The 17,590-nt window shown below is 46.1% G+C and overlaps 1 pseudogene; it reads left to right on the top strand.

Annotated features, from left to right (window-relative positions):
• The first annotated feature begins 1,619 nt into the window (after positions 1-1,619).
• LOC120674635 lies at positions 1,620-2,958 on the top strand (annotated as a pseudogene).
• Positions 2,959-17,590: the final 14,632 nt, after the last annotated feature.

The raw sequence follows: 17,590 nt of genomic DNA, 5'->3' as shown, positions 1-17,590 counted from the left end.
GGCTTGAAATTTATTATTTTTATATCTCACAAACGAAATCGAGTTTGGACAAAATATTTTACAAGATTGTGTATCATCATATCATCTACATGTGTGATTTTTTTTGGCGAATTTAGACGACCTTTTTACCGTGGTTTGCACGGATTTTCACAAAAGTTGTGGTTTCCACCAGATATGTTCCCTACATGAATTGACTTGGGTTCAAGAGCAACTCCAACCAACCTCCTACTTTACTTTTGGCCCCCCTATTCTACTCATACGAGGGTCTCTTATCTTGTTTCTCTCTCCTATTTCACAATGAATTCGAACATACCTCTTATACTTACTCCTATATCTCCAACTCCCTCATTCTTTATTCATATCAAGGTACCATGAGGATTATTTTGAATTACCGATTTATGTTTGCATGATTTATTTACAATGGCTATATTTCGAACAGCTATATTTCGAAGGGCCATTTTCAAGGATTGTATTTTGGATGGTACAATTCACAATGGCTATATTTCCAACTACTACTTTGAACGCCCTGTTTTTCAATGGTTGTATTTTTAATGACACTATTCACAACGGCTAGTATTTCCAATGGTGGGTTGGAGGTAATTTTTTCGTTTCTCTCTCCTAAATGTTGGATAGGAGGTCCGAAGGGAGGTAGGTTGGAGTTGCTGTGCATGATGCCTTGATGAGCCGGTAAGGTGTTAAAAGCGCATATGAGGATCAAAGGATCATGTCAATCAGGACAATAATATACAAGTTAAAACTCCTGCAAAGACACATTTAACTACAAAGACACATTTAACTACTCATAAAGGACTACTCCCTTCAAGAAAATGAAGGCGTAGAAATTTGAAAGTATCCATCAATCAAGAAAATGATTGCGACCTTAGTATATTTTTGTTCTAAAGGAAAGGATATATAATAACCGATCACACATTGCAGCCGCCGGCTTTGTAAAAGATAAAAGGAGTTGGCTTTGATTGGATTTTCTATGTAGACTTGAGTTTTTTAAATAGCACCATCCAGATCCTTAACTTACATGATACATTACACGAAAGTTAATGTTTTTCTGATGTCTTGGAAGTTGACACGACACGCAAGCCTTCCTATCTTGTCCTTAAATACAAGAATGTAACTTTCAACTGGCAAGTGACAACTTTACTATATCAATTTGGCTACTGCCCAAATTAAGCAAATTTAAGTTAAATTTATTTTTCCATCTTTCATGTCTACAAGAATTTGCTTTGTGTGTCTTAGCTCTGCCCACATCCACCTATGCCTCTCCTCTTATTCCAGTCACTGATAAGCCACTTGTTTTCCCCTTTCTTACCATGCCCCCTTTTTGTAGGGCTTTTTTTACCGGCTGCTAAGCCCTACCAAATTTAGTTCTCATACAAATCGAAACAAAAACGTGTCACAAATAAACATGTTTACAATTCCATTTAAGACCACTGCTTGCAAGTTACAATTTGGCAACGTTGCACTTGCACACCAACTCCCAAGTCGCAGCTCCACCTATAAATCACTCACTCACTGTTGTAACTAGCGTTGCAGCACATTCATCATCTGCTCACTTCCTCGTGCAACAAAAGGCCACCACAGCAACGCCCCGGCAGTGTCCGGCCATGGCCGCGCCCGCCGAAGCTCCCGAGGCCGCCGCCGCCGCTGGCTGCTGTTTCGACTACGACGTGATCGTGGTGGGCGCCGGCATCATGGGCAGCTGCGCGGCGCACGCCGCGGCGTCCCGCGGCGCGCGCGCCCTGCTCCTGGAGCGCTTCGACCTGCTCCACCACCTCGGCTCCTCGCACGGCGAGTCCCGCACCATCTGCGACGTTCTCCAGCTACGGCGACCGGCACGTGCACAGCACGCCGTCGCTGGAGCTGCCGGGCCTCATCAAGATCAACTACGACGGTGGCCCGCCGTGCGACCCCAACAGCCGCGACCAAGGATTTCATTATTGGAAATAAAAATTTATCGGAGGTCATAGATATATAGGATAAATATACAAGATATATCGAAAATATCTGACTAAATTTAAAAAAATTCAAATTTTTTCAAAAAAAATTCGTAGAATTTGATCTGAAACTATTTCTAAACTATTAAACATCACTTGTTCATAGATAAAAACAAGAATACAATATTATGAGTGTGTACCATCACGCGGCTAAATTTGGATCATCTGTGTAGAAGCAGGATAAATAGGAAAAATTTGGCCGATATCTAATTTTGTCGGACCCTAGGGATAAAAGGGAAATATCGGAAATTTCAGCCAATATCGGAGGATAAAGGAAACCCTGGCCGCGACTGGGCCTCCGGCGGCGGCGTGGCGTAGCGGGTGGCCCGGTGGATCGAGGAGTTCATGCCCGAGCACGTCGAGACCGCCGGCGGGCCGGTCTCCCGGCAGTCGTGCATGTACTCCATGACGCCGGACAAGGACTTCGTGATCGACTTCCTCGGCGGCGAGTTCGGTGAGGACGTGGTGGTCGGCAGTGGCGGATGTACACCCGGGCCACCCGTGCCATGGCTCGGGGTTCGGCCCAAAAAATTGCCGAAGAAGCCCAAAAATTTGCTGAAAAAGAATAAATATACTACTTCGCGATGACACTTGTTGTATGTTTTCTATCTTTTCATTATGTTCTCGTGTATTTTTTGAACTTCCATTATGTTCTCGTGTATTTTTTGAACTATGAGTTTGTCGACGTCTGGTTTTTGTCACAACTATATTTAAAACTCGGCCCGGGGTTCAATTCAATCCTGGTTCCGCCACTGGTGGTCGGGGCCAGGTTCTCTGGGCACGGGTTCAAGATGGGGCCGGCAGTGGGGAGGATCCTGGCCGAGATGGCCATCGACGGCAAGACCAATACGGCGGCGGAGGCCGGCGTGGAGCTAGGCCACTTCAGGATCAACCGTTTCGAGGGTAACCCCATGGGGAACGCCAAGAACTAATGAACTGGAATGCTGGATCAGTGATGTCCTATCATACAATTACATGTGTGATTCTTCTGATTGTATTTAGGAGAGGTTAATTTGGTCAGCAAGTTTCCGTTCTTGTAATAATTTCATAAGTGGAAGTTGTGTTTGCGCATCTGTTTCTCTTTCTATTCTTCTAATAAAATTAAAAAAAGGTTGTGTTCTGTCCCACGTCTTTCATGCATGTTGCCATGTTCCATTGTCTTTAGGTTGATTCCTTGATACTAGGTCTTGTTTGGCATTCTTCGAAACTAGCGCGCACGTTTCCAAAAAAAAAAATCTCTCAGGCATAAAACACTAAATGAAGTCTATTTGTAATTTTTTTAGGGATGTGTGTAACTTTTCGCGACGAATGTAATGACGGTAATTAATCGATGATTGTCTACAGTGATGTTACAGTAACCATCCTCTAATCGCGCGGTCAAATGTCTTATTAGATTCTTCAAAGTCACTAGCGCGGGGGTTCTGGAGTTAGTTTTGTAAACTGACTTTGTTTGACACCGTAATTAGCGGTCAAAATATTACTATTCATTAGCACGTTTTGAAGGATGCTGTCATTTAAAAACGCACACCGTGTGGTAGTGAAAGACACGACCTGGCAGCACAACTGATAGAGGTAGATCCATTTAGAGTAGCCTTTGTGTACTTCATCATGGGAAACATCCTCGCACCCAAAGCCGGACACGACATACAGTCTGCCGGTTTGTGGAACGCAATTAGGATTCCGAAAAAAATCGGTTCCTTCAACTGGGTTAATATGTTGTGCAGGAGCTGTTGATGGAAGCAAGTACATCAAAAAGGACACTGAGGGCCGTGCCACACAGCCTTCGAATTTCGGGTGTACCGTATTGTTGCAGGTAACACGGTTCGTGTAGGTAATTTTATATATACATGTATATGCGATGCAGTGTCGTTGGTACGGTACGACTAACGGATCAATCGTTGCACGGGTGCTGTACGCCCGGGCTGTAGCTGTTTACAAAGGCTCGTTCGTCCATGATGGAGGTCTAATCATCGCGTGGGCGACAACCCAAAGGATCCGGTCTGTGCTTGCTTCGGAAACAGCACGGCTAGGGGGCACGACGCTGGAGGATGTAGACAACACCGGCATGGTTCACCATGCAGATAAGGTTGGCACGCCAGTCGAAGCCTTAATCACTGATCGTAGGGACAGCAAGAAGCCACGAGCTGCAACGGAGTCCCGTGAGGCACTGCCAGGCGAATCAGACAAATCAGTGAGTTATCATTTTTAGATATTTGTATTTTTTCATGGCAAACAATTCAAGATCGTCGGTGTGTTTATTTTATTTTTGATTTTTTACAATGCATGCAGCTTAATCTTCGTCGATTTTTACAGGATGGTACGATGACTGTCGGTGTTTAGCCACCAAGCCTGCTCAGGGATATCCTTAGTAGTAGGATTGTAGGTAAAGGATCGACTAGCTGTGAAACTCGATGATGCAAGGAACACAAGAATTTAGACAGGTTCGGGCCGCGAGGTGCGTAATACCCTACGTCCTGTGTGGTTGCTTGTATTGCCTTAGATGTTGTTATGTTTCGAGGGGTACCTGCCCGCCTTTATATACTCTGGGGGGATAGGGTTACATGAAAAGTTCTAGCCGAGTACTGTTGGAGTCCAATTACAGCCAGACCGGGTAGTTTTCTTGTACTACAACTAATCCTACACCTGTTCGGGTAGTTACAAAAGAGATAAGGTACATCCATGCGCTATTCCTTACTCTAAAATATTCTACGCCTGTTAGTAGTCCCGCTATCTCGGGTCTAACAAGCCCTCGAGCTATTCGTAGCCGAGTCCTGCAGGCATTGAGTACTTGTAGAGACATCTCCGAGTACTTCAAGTGATCTGAACATCGTCGGGTGCTTCTGGGCCTTCCTCTTAATACTACGAGTAATCTTCCAAGTACTTTTGGTTGCTCCGAGGCTGTGAGGTGCTCAAGCCTCGAATTTTTGTTTATATATAGTGTGCGAAGTACTCGCGCTCCATATGGAGTAGCCCCCGAGCCTTAGGTTGAATCGTAGACTCAGACTAAAGGTCACTTTAGTCTTTTTCCTGCTTTATTTTCCAAAAAAATTTTGAAAAATAAATCTCTGATGCCACATATTGCCGGTGTTTACCGCCAAGTCTACTCAGGGATACCCTTAGCAGTAAGGTTTGTAGGTAGGGATCGATTGCTTTGGAACTCGATGGTGTAAGAAACACAAAGATTTAGACAGGCTCGGGCCGCGAGTTGCGTAATACCCTACGTCCTGTGTGTGTTTGTATTGTTTTAGGTGTTGATGTTTTGAGGGGGTCCCTGTCCACCCTTATATATCCGGGGGACAGGGTTACATGGAAAGCCCTAGCCGAGTACAGTTGGAGTCTTACTACAACACAATCGGGTAGTTTCCTTTGTACTGCAGCTAGTTCTACGCCTAGTCGGGTAGTTACAAGAAAGATATGGTACATCCATGAGCTATCCCTTACTCTAGAACATTCTATGCCTATAAGCAGTCCCGCTCCCCCGGGTCTGACAAGCCCCCAAGCTCTTCGTAGCCGAGTCCTGCAGGCGTTGAGTACTTGGCTGGGCGTCTTCGAGTACTTTAAGTAGTCAGAACATCCTTCTAGTTGCTTTTGGGTCTTCCTTCAGACACGTCGAGTAGTCCTCCAAGTACTTCCGGTTGCTCCGAGGCTGTGAGGTGCTTAAGCCCTGAAATCCTGATCATATATGGTGCGCGAAGTACTCGCGCTCCATATGGAGTAGCCCTCGAGCCTTAGGTTGAATCGCAGAATCAGGCTGAGGGTCACTTCAGTCCTTTTCCTTCATTATTTTCCAAAAAATTTGAAAAATAAATCTCTGATGCATATCCCGCAGCCCCCGAGCCTTAAATCAAAATTCTTTATTCTGCGTAAGGATGGATCCGGATGCCTAAACATCCGAATTATTCGTATTCGTATCCGTTTAAAATGTAAATATGGATATCAGTATCCGTATTCGAATTTAATATGGATGTCATATGAATGCATCCGAATTCGATTTTAAGAACTTTTCTCTATCCGATTCTATATTCGTATTCGAAGAATATCCGATCACATCCGTATCCGTCCGTATCCGCAAAGAAAAAGTGACTAGTGAGACAATCTTAAACTTATCTTTATACCTATTACTTAATGATGTACACTATTTAAATTATTTAAAAAGCTAGATAACTAATAATATATTTATTAAAATTAGTAATGATATAAAAATTAACTTTAACTATTTAATATATTTATTTCATGATTAAAATTATTTAATACGAGTCAAATTAATTAATTATTTAATGATAAAATCTTTTTTAATATATCTTAATTATTAAGTATTTAAATATTTATTTATTTTACATTTAATATTAGTATTATAAAATTAATATAAAAGCTATGCATAGATAATTATATTCTTTTTTTATTAGCTATCTCCTAATCCTTTACTCCCTACTTGTATAATGATTTTGATCTACTATAAAATTATTGACAAAATAAATTGATACTCATGATAGCTCTATGTTTCAAATCGAGAAGGTATCCGGATTCGTATCCGGATTCGAACTATCCGTTTTGTATTCGTATCCGATGAGATCCGCATTCGTATTCGTATCCGGATTAAAATGTGGTAAAAGGTGACATCCGAATCCGATTTCATCCGTATCCGATCCGAATCCATCCTTAATTCTGCGGGTAGCCCCCGAGCAAAGATTTGGAATTAAGGATTTAAGACATGTCATCAGATTTTATTCTTTAGAATATATGCAGGATTCATCAGATCCGGTATCCGAAAAGACATCTTTTTCGGGTAAAAAATCTCAGAAAAATTATTCGATTGGATACGCCACACTGATTGCACCCGAAATATCCTTAGAAATAAAACCCTGGATGTATATCTCTTTACTGTATGCTCACATGGGACTGTACTGTGTGGAGAATCTGCATTATTACGTCCGTGAATGCTGTCACTATAGCTTCACGTGTTCTCCTCCAGGAAGGTCCCTTGTGGCTATAAAAGGTGGGTGAGAGACCTTTGGCAGAAGCACCAGCATTCTAAAGCTATGGCTTGCATTTGGTGTTCTTGCTCTCGCCCTCCTAAAATTTGTGTAGTTTTTGGCGGTCGATTTCGATGATTTTTACCGCCAATATTCCTTCGGATTTCATGCTTTAGGAACCATATTGCTATAATTTTCACTAACATTAACAAGTTCCACAAGTTTTGGTGATTATTTGAATCCAGGAGCAACATATACAAAATTGAGCCAAAACAGGGGGAACCCAGGCCAGCCGGCCTAGGTCAGGGCGGCCGGTCTACCCCTGCATCATTTTGGTGTGCAACTCTGTGAAGAGTAGCTTGAGCCCAAGATCAAGTCACACCAACGTGTTCTCGGCAAATCTCACAAGACAAAGACCGAAAGGCTTAAACCAAGTGGAGTTAAGCCCAAATCCAAAGACAACCCGAAGAATCAGAACCCAAATCGACTTGAGAAGCAATGTGGGCCTTGAAAATGATGTGCCAGAGAAACAGAAGCCCGAGACGAGCCAGAGCCAGGCCGGCCGGCCTAGGAGAGGCCGGGCGGCCTCTAACTGTCACCGTTGGGGCTACGCAACCTCTACCGACCTCAGGAGGAGATCCATAGCGTTCAATCAAAGACGGTGGCCAGATGGCCACATCCCCAGGCTGGCCGGCCTAGGGGAGGCCAGCCGGCCCCACTTGGTGGCCTCTGAAGCTCTCCCTTGGCGTGAAAGACAAGCATAACGAACTTACCTGCGTGCAACCGACGCTCAGTCCACTACCGACCTTAGAGTAGTATAAATAGAGCACCACACCTCTCTTGTAACACACACCAATCCTTGGAGAAGAGAGTCTCTTGATACACTCTCGTGATGAGTAGGAAGAGAGTGAGGTGAGTGCTCTGGTGAAAGCCGAGCTGAAAGGAGCGGACTCGATTTCTCTTGGTCTTACTCCACTTTTGTATCCACCTCGGAGGAATATACTTGAGTAAGTTTCTTGTCTCAACTTCAGTTTCTCGCTAGGTTTACTTTCTGTCTTAGTTACTTGTTCAATTACTTACTTTGATCTGCGGGATCCTGAGTCTGCGTAAGTGGCAAGTTCTGCTTATTTGAGGTTGCTTTCTATCTGAGTACATGGTAGGAGCAAGTAGCTCGAGAGCTGTGGGCGTGGTGACCAGGCTTGGTAGTTACCTTAGGTTGTGTTCCACCCCACAGAACCGTTGTGGTAGTCGGTAGGTGGTGACAATCCTATCCGTCCTTTGTAGTCCACCACGTTCGGGTGTTTTCATAGCAGTAGTGTAGGTTGCTGTTGGACTCCCCTCTCATCCCTTTCTGAAGTCCTTCCTCTTCCAGCCACCGAAGCAGATCAAGTCAGTAGTTATCTCGTTAACTAGTCAGAGAAGTAGGTTATCTAGAGTTAGGCCCTCTTTCCATTATCTTCTTCTCACTGGTTGTGTCTGGTTGAAGATCTCTAAGTTTGGTCGAACCTTTACCGTTCTTTGGATTCGATATCCCTGGTATACTCCCTGGTGAAAGCTACAATCGGTCTCTGTGCGCTTGCGGAGTAATTCGTTAGGCTAAGGAGTGCCAACAGTAGTCCTTTCCAGCAAAAGATGCTAGAAGAGAACTTGCGAGTGACAAGAGAAGTCCCTGCAGCCTCATCCTGCAACCCCAATGCTCTCATCGGATCCATTTTGGATATTGTGTCCTTGAATATTCCAATGAGGCAGGTTTGGGGTCGATGGGTTGAGTCTTGTTGTGTCACATCCTTGGGGTTGCCTGTCTTTGGGTGCCCAAGAACTGACATCTTTGGTAAGGAGACTTAATCTTGTCACAATGTATTCAGGGAGAAGGAGAAATTTCTCCGCAAGATGCTACAAGAGATCTTGCGAGGCGATTACAGTAATCTGCCTCCAAACTCTTGAAACCTTTCCCCCAGAATACGAGTATCATTATTCCCTTGATGGGAATAAAAAGTTTGTACTTTGTCATGGCCTCGGGTCGATATAGCTGCAGCAAGCGTCGACTAGAAGCTCCAAGAGATCTAGGCGTTGTGCACGCAGGTCTGAGTCATTGTAAAGCTTAGTTAGAAAGAAGTACTCGAGTTGTAATATCTAGTAGTTGTACTATATCGAGTACTTTTCCTTATTCTGGAATGTAATCCTAGTCGAGGAAATATGAGTCGAGTAGTTGTCAAGGGATGTGAGTGTTTTCTTTTTGCAGATTGTAATCTTAGAAAAAAAATTCTCAGAAAATCCCGTCTTTTCCGTGATTGGCAATAGACTGTTGGCCTTTTGAGTGTTTTACCGTACTGCCACCGCCATTATAAAATGAAATGGTAACTAGGTTTTTACCCCACCGGCCGCCATTCGCTGTTACTGTTTAGATCTATTCTTTCCCTCAAGCCCCCAGATCTAAACTTCCAGTTCTTCTGTTGCCCCCAAATCCTCCTTAGCGTTTTAATCAGTGTATGCGCGTGAAGCGCTCTGTAGATTTCCGAATGGCCCCCAAGAAGTCGAGCAAGGGCAAGGGAGCGGCTGCGGAACCAACCCGCGAAGAGGGATGGATCGTAAGTAAGTGCTCTGAATCTGACCTAGAAACTTTAGTTTCTGCTGGTCTTTTGCTCGAGAAATCCAACATCCAATGGCGTCCTGCCTTGGGTGAAGATAGTCCGTATGAAACTACGGGCGAAATCGTTGCTTGTTGACATTTCTTAGCGCAATCACTAGGAATGGTTAATTCCCAGCAACGGCACCAGAAATGCCTATTGGCGGTCCTTAGTGCAATCACTAGAAATGAGGGCGCCGAACCCATCCTAGCAACTGCACCCAAGGGGTGCCACTCTCGTGGTATAATCAATACGATTACAGATGGATCCGCAAGCGCACGGATATACCGTTATAGCATTTCACCCGGAGAGTAAGGGTATTGTCATTTATTTGTGTCCCAAAGGACGGCAGCGGCAAAGGTATTGTACTCAACATTAACCATGACATTGTGCCTCAAGTAATAGGCAATGCTCTAACAGGGGTAAGTACAAATAAAGAATAAGCAAGGGTAATGCGACACAGCACACATCCACACTCCAAGAGGAAGGAATAAAGGAGAGAAACTATAAAACAAGAAACTACTCTATCCTACGTCAAGTCAGCTAGAGCTTAGGCTAGGTTAGGTGTCCTAGTGCTTCTATCCAAAGCTGGGGTCATGTTAAATCATGGTTAGGATTGCAGGTGCCAGGAAAATGGGTTAGCGGGGAGAAGGTCCCGTACCGGAGTACATCCAGTCCCGTTACCTCTTTGCATGAACTCCTACACTGAACCCGAACGTCGGGGAGTACGCTAAACGCAATACCGCTGTTACGCCAGACGGACAGGGCTGTCACCACCTGTCGTCTACCCCAGTCACACCATGGAGCATGGTCATATCCGAAGGATCCCGCATACCCGAGCACCACGCTCGTGTATGAAGTCACTACTTTAGTGCCCCCAGGTCTCCCACCCTTCGAATGGACGAGTAAAACACTAGAGCAAGCTCGAAAGCACAACGAACCTCTATCCGTACCCGGATCATCTGGCCTAACCAAGACCATAGCATAACTTATGAATGATCTAAGCATGGATTGATAAACTATCAAGATAGTAAAGTAACCATGGCAGAACTCTATATTATGAATAGAGGTCTGACAAGTTGGGTACATAGCCATACCAGGAGCCGAGGATTGCTCAACGACTCCGATGACGACTTGCTCGCTAAAGAGAACTAGCCTAGCTCCACTACCTAGCTAAGAGAGCAAGAGAGAGGAGAGCCTTCTTGGAGAGAATGGAATGAAGTGTGTGTGTTGAGAGGGGGGGGGGAGAGGCCCTATTTATACTACTTGGAGGTTGGTTTACCGCCAACGCATATATGGAAGGTGATCAAGTGCCTTGGCCGTGACTACTCCTCGAGATGCACCTGGACGCGTTGTAGGCCAGGTTCGGCTGACCCTAGGGGTCGGCCGACCCCACCTGTCAGCCGTTCGTGCTGATCCTTTGCTGGGTGGTTGATTCGTTGGATCTTATCCTTATCCTCCAGTACATCTTGCGTGGAGGCCCCGTTTCCTCTGACATGTGGGCCCTCTTTGTAAGGGTGTGATGCCGGATGCGATATTCTGCGTAGTTATGTGGCGTCTGCTGCGTGTTTTCGTCTTATTCCGCTCTTGCTCATCTGAAATGTACAAAACTCGAAAACAAATGTGGAGTGAGGTTAGTGATACAAATATGTGAGTAAGGCATGTAGTTTTCCTTTATTATTGAGTATAGTTGACGGGTGAAAATGGCACTTAAGCACCGTCAACATTGCTTTTGCTTCTTATTTGGAACGGGGATTGGGGTTCCCTTGTTCTTCTTTCTTCTCCGGGCTCCTGCGCTATTACAGGATCCGGCTTCATCATTTGACCCCCAATTCCTTTGTTCACATTTCTATCTTTGTGCATTTGTGCGAAGCTTTTCTGGGTATCGAGCCCCATTTTTAAGTCTTTCGATTCCTTTTCCACCTTAAACCGCAGCCAGATTCCTACGTTTTAGATGTAGTAGGAGGTGCGGGTCTTCAACTTAGACAGAGAAAAGATAAAGTTTATATCCCTTATAGTCTTAGTAGTAAAGTAATCAACTGGAAACCCAAGTGATTCTATGTAGAGAACCAGTGGGAAAGTTGCCCAGCAATTACTCCAGGCCCTCCAATTCAATGGCCTAAGTGGAATAAGAAACCAATCGACGAGAGTCAACTTCCTGAGCTACTCGCACGGATTGCCGATCTTAGGCAAAAGAATGTGACTGGAGAGGCCGTCATGTTCGATCGGATGAAAAAGAGAATCCAGCCGTTACAAGCTCGGAAGACTTTTGGTTTCCAATATCAGGGAACAACTGACTCATCAAGGTACTCGGAGGAAGAGATCTCGGATGTGGAAGTTTTTAGTCGGATCCAATGACTATTAAGGGATGTAAAGAAAATTCCCTTTGTTTCTGATACGTTTTCTGCTACGAGTCCTCCAAAGCAGGTATTGATAAGAGTAGTCGATTTATAGTTATCGAGTACTTTACCTTAGTAAAGTTCTGATAGAATTTGCTTTCTGTAGGAGGACGTGGAGCATTTTAAAAGTAGTCATCCACTGCCTGGCACTCATTCGTCCTTTTTACTTCTCCATGCGTTCTTATGCTGTCAACCAAGTCATATCATGTTCATATTTTTATATAAACAATACTAATGTCTAATCTTGGCTGTGCAGATGAGGAGGCAGCTGGGGAGAGGAGTGATAGGGAGCATAGCCCCACTCCAAGCGTAGATACCCAGACTGGGCATCCGAAGGGTGCACGGTCAGTGGTGAGGAAGCGCTACGGCTCCTTACAAACTACTAGCGATAGATAAGTAGCTAGTTAATTGCAATCAAGTACTTTCGTCTTTGATTTGCTAGTTTTAATTTGAATTTTTGCTTTTTCAAGTCCAGCGGCTAAGATGCCACGGACTTCAGCATCTGGGGATGATGCGGTGGTGAGACAAACCGTCCCTTTCACCACAGTGGACCCATCAAAGGGGACTGGGACTACTCTACCGGCGAGTAGTTCCGATGTAGATATTGCCGAAGATGTGGGTAAGCAGACCGTCATTGTGAGGCCTACCCGGAAATTTGGCGTCAAGACACTTGCCGTAAAAAGGGCTCCTACGTAAGTTCCTTGAAACTTGTGATTGTAGGATTTGTCATTGTGTGTCGAGTATATTTCAACTACTTTGTCTTGACAGAGACGTGCTCCTGGAGGCAAAAGGGGATACTGAGGACAACTCAGCCCCCAAGTCAGCGGTGGAGAAGCCCCTGAGTACTCCTGAGATGAGTGCTCGCCATGCAGAAGATATGCTAATGCCATGCTTTTGGATTCTCCACTTCCTGACGTTGAGAGGAGAAATGAAGGGCTCCCAGAAGGTAGTGGAAGCGGCAAGCTTCTGGAGGAGGAGAAAGGCGAGAAGCTTCCTGAGGGAGATGACGCGAAGCTATCTGAGGACACCCCTATAGGTAAACTTATAAAGCCTTGTACTGATGGAGTACTTTTTCTTTGCTCTTAATTTGATTAATGTCGGACCCGGGACAGCGGGACAGCTTATAGGCATAGAATGTTCTAGAGTAAGGGATAGCTCATGGATGTACCTTACCACCCTTGTAACTACCCGGATAGGCGTAGAATTAGCCGCAGTACTAAGGAAACTACCCGATCGCGCTGTAGTAGGACTCCAACTGTACTCAGCTAGGACTTTCCATGTAACCCAGTCCCCACGAATATATAAGGGCGGGCAGGGACCCCCTCCAAACGATCAACACCCAAGGCAATACAAACCACCACACAAGACGTAGGGTATTACGCAACTCACGGCCCGAACCTGTCTAAATCTTTGTGTTCCTTGCACCATCGAGTTCCAGAGCTGTCGATCCCCACCTACAAACCTTACTACTAAGGGTATCCCTGAGCAGGATTGGCGGTAAACACCGAGAGCTGGCGCGCCAGGTAGGGGACTCGGCGAGTTCATCAACGAATTCGATGACCACTTTCGCTTTCGGCACCATGGCGCCTCCTCAAGGCGCCACCTTCGTCTTCGGCTCGTGGGTCTGCGTCACCAATGGTTCGGGCGGCTTTGACAGTCACCTAACCAACTCATCCACACTGAAGATCACCATGTCGGAAAGCTCCAACAGGCTTGCCGGATCAGATCATCATGGCGTTGCGCTGCTTCCCGACCTCACTAAAGAGAACGAGACGAAACTCGAAGACAACTCGAGTTCCACTTGGACTCAGATCAATCTCAAACCGAATTCTACATGAATTGAGATCCCTCTTGCTCAACCCATCTTTGGGTTGCGCAATTCATCATCTACATACAAACAGATGATCAGATCCATCTATGAAAATAGCTCGGATCACTTTCCCTACGTCGAAAACTACTTAGTCACCGCTAGTTAGGAGGCACCCATTTTCGATGTATACCCAGATCCAGTCGAGTCATCTCAAGACAGCCTGGATTTCATCACCAATGCGTTGGCAAAGATCCAACTCGAGTCCTGCCAAAGTCATACTCTTGCAGAACTACTCGATAACCTTCGGGAAGTTGCCAGCATTGACGGTCTTCCATTTCAACACGGTACTCCCCTCGTAACTGAGAGGGAAACTGGGTCCGGAGGAACTGTCCTAGCCGATTACGAATCAGAACTGGAAAGCTTCTCCCCCGAACGTTTGGTTCCAGTGATCATCCAACAACCCGGAGGTGCTCCTAGTCAGTATGATCCAAATGAAGCCTTGGATCAGATTTCAAAAGACAACCTGACCCAAGACACTCCACAAGATGAAGATGAAGCTACTCGCATAGCTCGTAGGGCAAGAAATCAATGAAAAGGGGAACACAGGGTTCAAGCTGCCGAACGAGCTCGCCTTCCCCCGCGCAACCTCAACAACGAATTCAACAACATCGCGGATCCAGTGTTTAGAACCCCAATCGCCGCGATGAAAGAAGCAACCCTGCGGCTCGTGCAGATGCCTCAAAACCCGGAGATGGAGCGTGTCACACACCTTGCCAAGAATGCTGTTGAACAACTCGAGAGACAAAATCCGTTGTCCTCGCTTCATGGCACCCGGTCGAGGGCCACTGCAACAGTTATACCTCAAGCAAGCCGTACTCCTAGAGGCCATCATCGTCAACAACAGCTGAATCAAAGAAACTAGGAGGATCAGGAAGTCGCAAGCATCCATCAACCCAGGGGTGGCCAACCACTGGCAAACCAAGTCCCTGGGCCTCAGCCAAGTTGAAACAATAACAACCGTGGGCACAACAGGGAGGAAGTAGCCGATTCCATAGTGGACACACGGGACATTATCAACGCAAGACGCAGATCACAGCTTGCAGACAACTCCGATCGCTTCCAAGCCCTCAGCAGAGTCTTCGACAACATCAAGTACCCGAAGGATTTCAAACCCATGAACATCCAAAAGTACGATGGTAAGCAAGACCTTGCTCAATGGTTACGTTTATACTCGACTGCTGTTAGCGTTGCAGTGGGAGACACCAACACCAAGGTCCTCTACTTCTCGATGGCCCTGGAGCCCGCACCCCTCACGTGGCTTGAAAGTTTGGCGCGCGAGTCTATACACTCGTGGGATGATCTCAAGAAGGCCTTCATCGACAACTTCCCAGGGTCGCTACATCGTGTAGCTACTCGACACGCCCTGTCCATGTGCAAGCAGGAGCAAGGCGAGTCGATCAGATCCTACATCAAGCGCTTCTTCGACACAAGAGCCACCATCCCCAACATTGCCAATGATGATGTCATCAACTACTTCCAGAGCGGCATTACCGTCCAGTATCTGTTCCATGACTTCGGGCGAAATCGCCCCAAAACGGTAGTGGAGCTACGAGACATGATGCAATGCTGGGCGGACGAAGAGGAGCAAGAACACTGTCGCTTCCCACGCCGTAACAACGACAACAATGGGAAGCGACAAAACGACAGTGGAGGGCCCAGTAACCAGCGGGATCCTATGCGTAAGTGCAAGCCTGACAACACTGTCGGCACCATGGATCGCACTCCGCGTGGTAAGAAGGGTGACAAACCGCAGGACCAGTTTGACAAGATTCTTCACAACAAAAGGTGTCCAATCCATCCCAAGAGCAACCATTCGATGTGGGAGTGCTCGATCCTGCGCAAATCCTTCCAGCCGGCACCTGCAGACGCTCCTAATAAAAAGCAGAACAAGGACGATGAAGATGACAAGAAAGACCCCGATGAGTTCCAGCAGCCACAAAACATCGTCAACGTCATATTTGGAGGAGATCACAGCTTCTCCAAGCGAGCTCAGAAGCTCCTACTCAGAGAAATCCTTTCAGTAGAACCAGCAATTCAGAGGCCACTAAAATACAGCGAGGTCCCCATCACCTTCTCTAGGGAAGACCAATGGACCAGCTTCTCTGAACCTGGAAAGTTTCCGCAGGTACTTGACCCAGTCGTCCAAGGATCCAGGCTCACTCGAGTATTCATCGATGGCGGAAGCAGGCTCAATCTGATCTTCGCGAGTACTTTGGTCAAGATGGGTCTCAACTACATGAGGCTACTAACTCCTAGCAAAGCCCCATTCTACGGCATTGTTCCCGGAAATTCATCTACACCGATTGGCTCGGTCACCCTTCCAATCACATTCGGCACAGAACAAAAATTCCGGACGGAGTACATCAAGTTCGAAGTAGCCGACTTCGAATCTTCCTACCATGCCATCCTGGGAAGACCTGCGCTAGCCAAGTTCATGGCAGTACCACATTATGTGTACCTGCTCCTCAAGATGCCAAGCAATACAGGAGTACTTTCCTTGCGTGGAGACCTCCTCAAATCCTTCGAATGCGACAAGGAAGCTATAGATCATGCTGCCACAATCTGGGTTCCTAGCTCTGTTAGCGAAATACTTGCTGCTGCTAAGGAACTCTCTCTCAAGGAGTAAATGCCTTCCAAGAAGCCAAGCCAGTCATCGGTCAAGCCAACTGGTGACGTGGGCACCAAGACTATCCAGCTACAAGAGGGAGACAACTTCAAAACCGCCATCATTGGAGTAGGTTTGGGTGACAAATAGGAACTTGAGCTCGTCAACTTCCTTAGGGCCAACCGAGACATATTCGCATGGAAACCTGCGGATATGCCAGTGGTGCCCAAGGAGTTGATCGAGCATGCCCTGAAAGTCAACCCCAAAGCCACACCGAAGAAGCAACGATTACAACATTTATCACCAGGAGAAGCCATCAAGAAAGAGCTGGCGAAACTACTCGCAGCAGGGTTCATCAAAGAAGTCTACCACCCCGAATGGTTAGCCAACCCTATACTTGTCCAGAAGAAGAACAACAACGAGTGGAGGATGTGCGTCGACTACACCGATCTAAACAAGCATTGCCCAAAGGATCCTTTCGGGCTACCACGCATTGATCAAGTAATCGACTCCACAGCAGGATGTGTCCTATTATCCTTCCTCGACTGCTACTTAGGGTATCATCAGATCGCCCTGAAAGAAGAAGACCAAATCAAGACAGCCTTCATCACCCCATACGGGGCATATGCCTACAAGACCATATCTTTCAGGTTGAAGAACGCTGGCGCAACCTACCAGCATGCGATACAGCTGTGCTTTGCCAATCAGCTACATCACAATGTTGAAGCCTATGTCGACGATGTTGTCGTCAAAACCAAAACCCGGGATCAATTTATCACTGACCTGGAAGATACCTTCAACAGCCTCCGAAGATTCCGTTGGAAACTCAACCCAACCAAGTGTGTCTTTGGCGTACCATTTGGAAAACTACTCGGATTCATTGTCAGCAACCGAGGAACCGAGGCTAATCCAGAGAAGATAAACACCATCATGGTTATGAACGCTCCAGCTACTATTAAGGACATTCAGAAACTTACAGGTTGCATGGCAGCTTTGAACTAGTTCTTGTCTAGGCTTGGCGAACAGGGCTTACCCTTCTTCAAGCTCCTCAAGCGATAGGACAAATTCGAGTGGATTACAGAAGCTGCGGAAGCACTTGAGAACCTC

This window comes from Panicum virgatum, chromosome 5N, assembly GCF_016808335.1.
Source record: "Panicum virgatum strain AP13 chromosome 5N, P.virgatum_v5, whole genome shotgun sequence".
In the NCBI taxonomy this organism is placed as follows: Eukaryota; Viridiplantae; Streptophyta; class Magnoliopsida; order Poales; family Poaceae; genus Panicum; species Panicum virgatum.
This window is presented reverse-complemented; position numbering and strand designations above follow the sequence as displayed.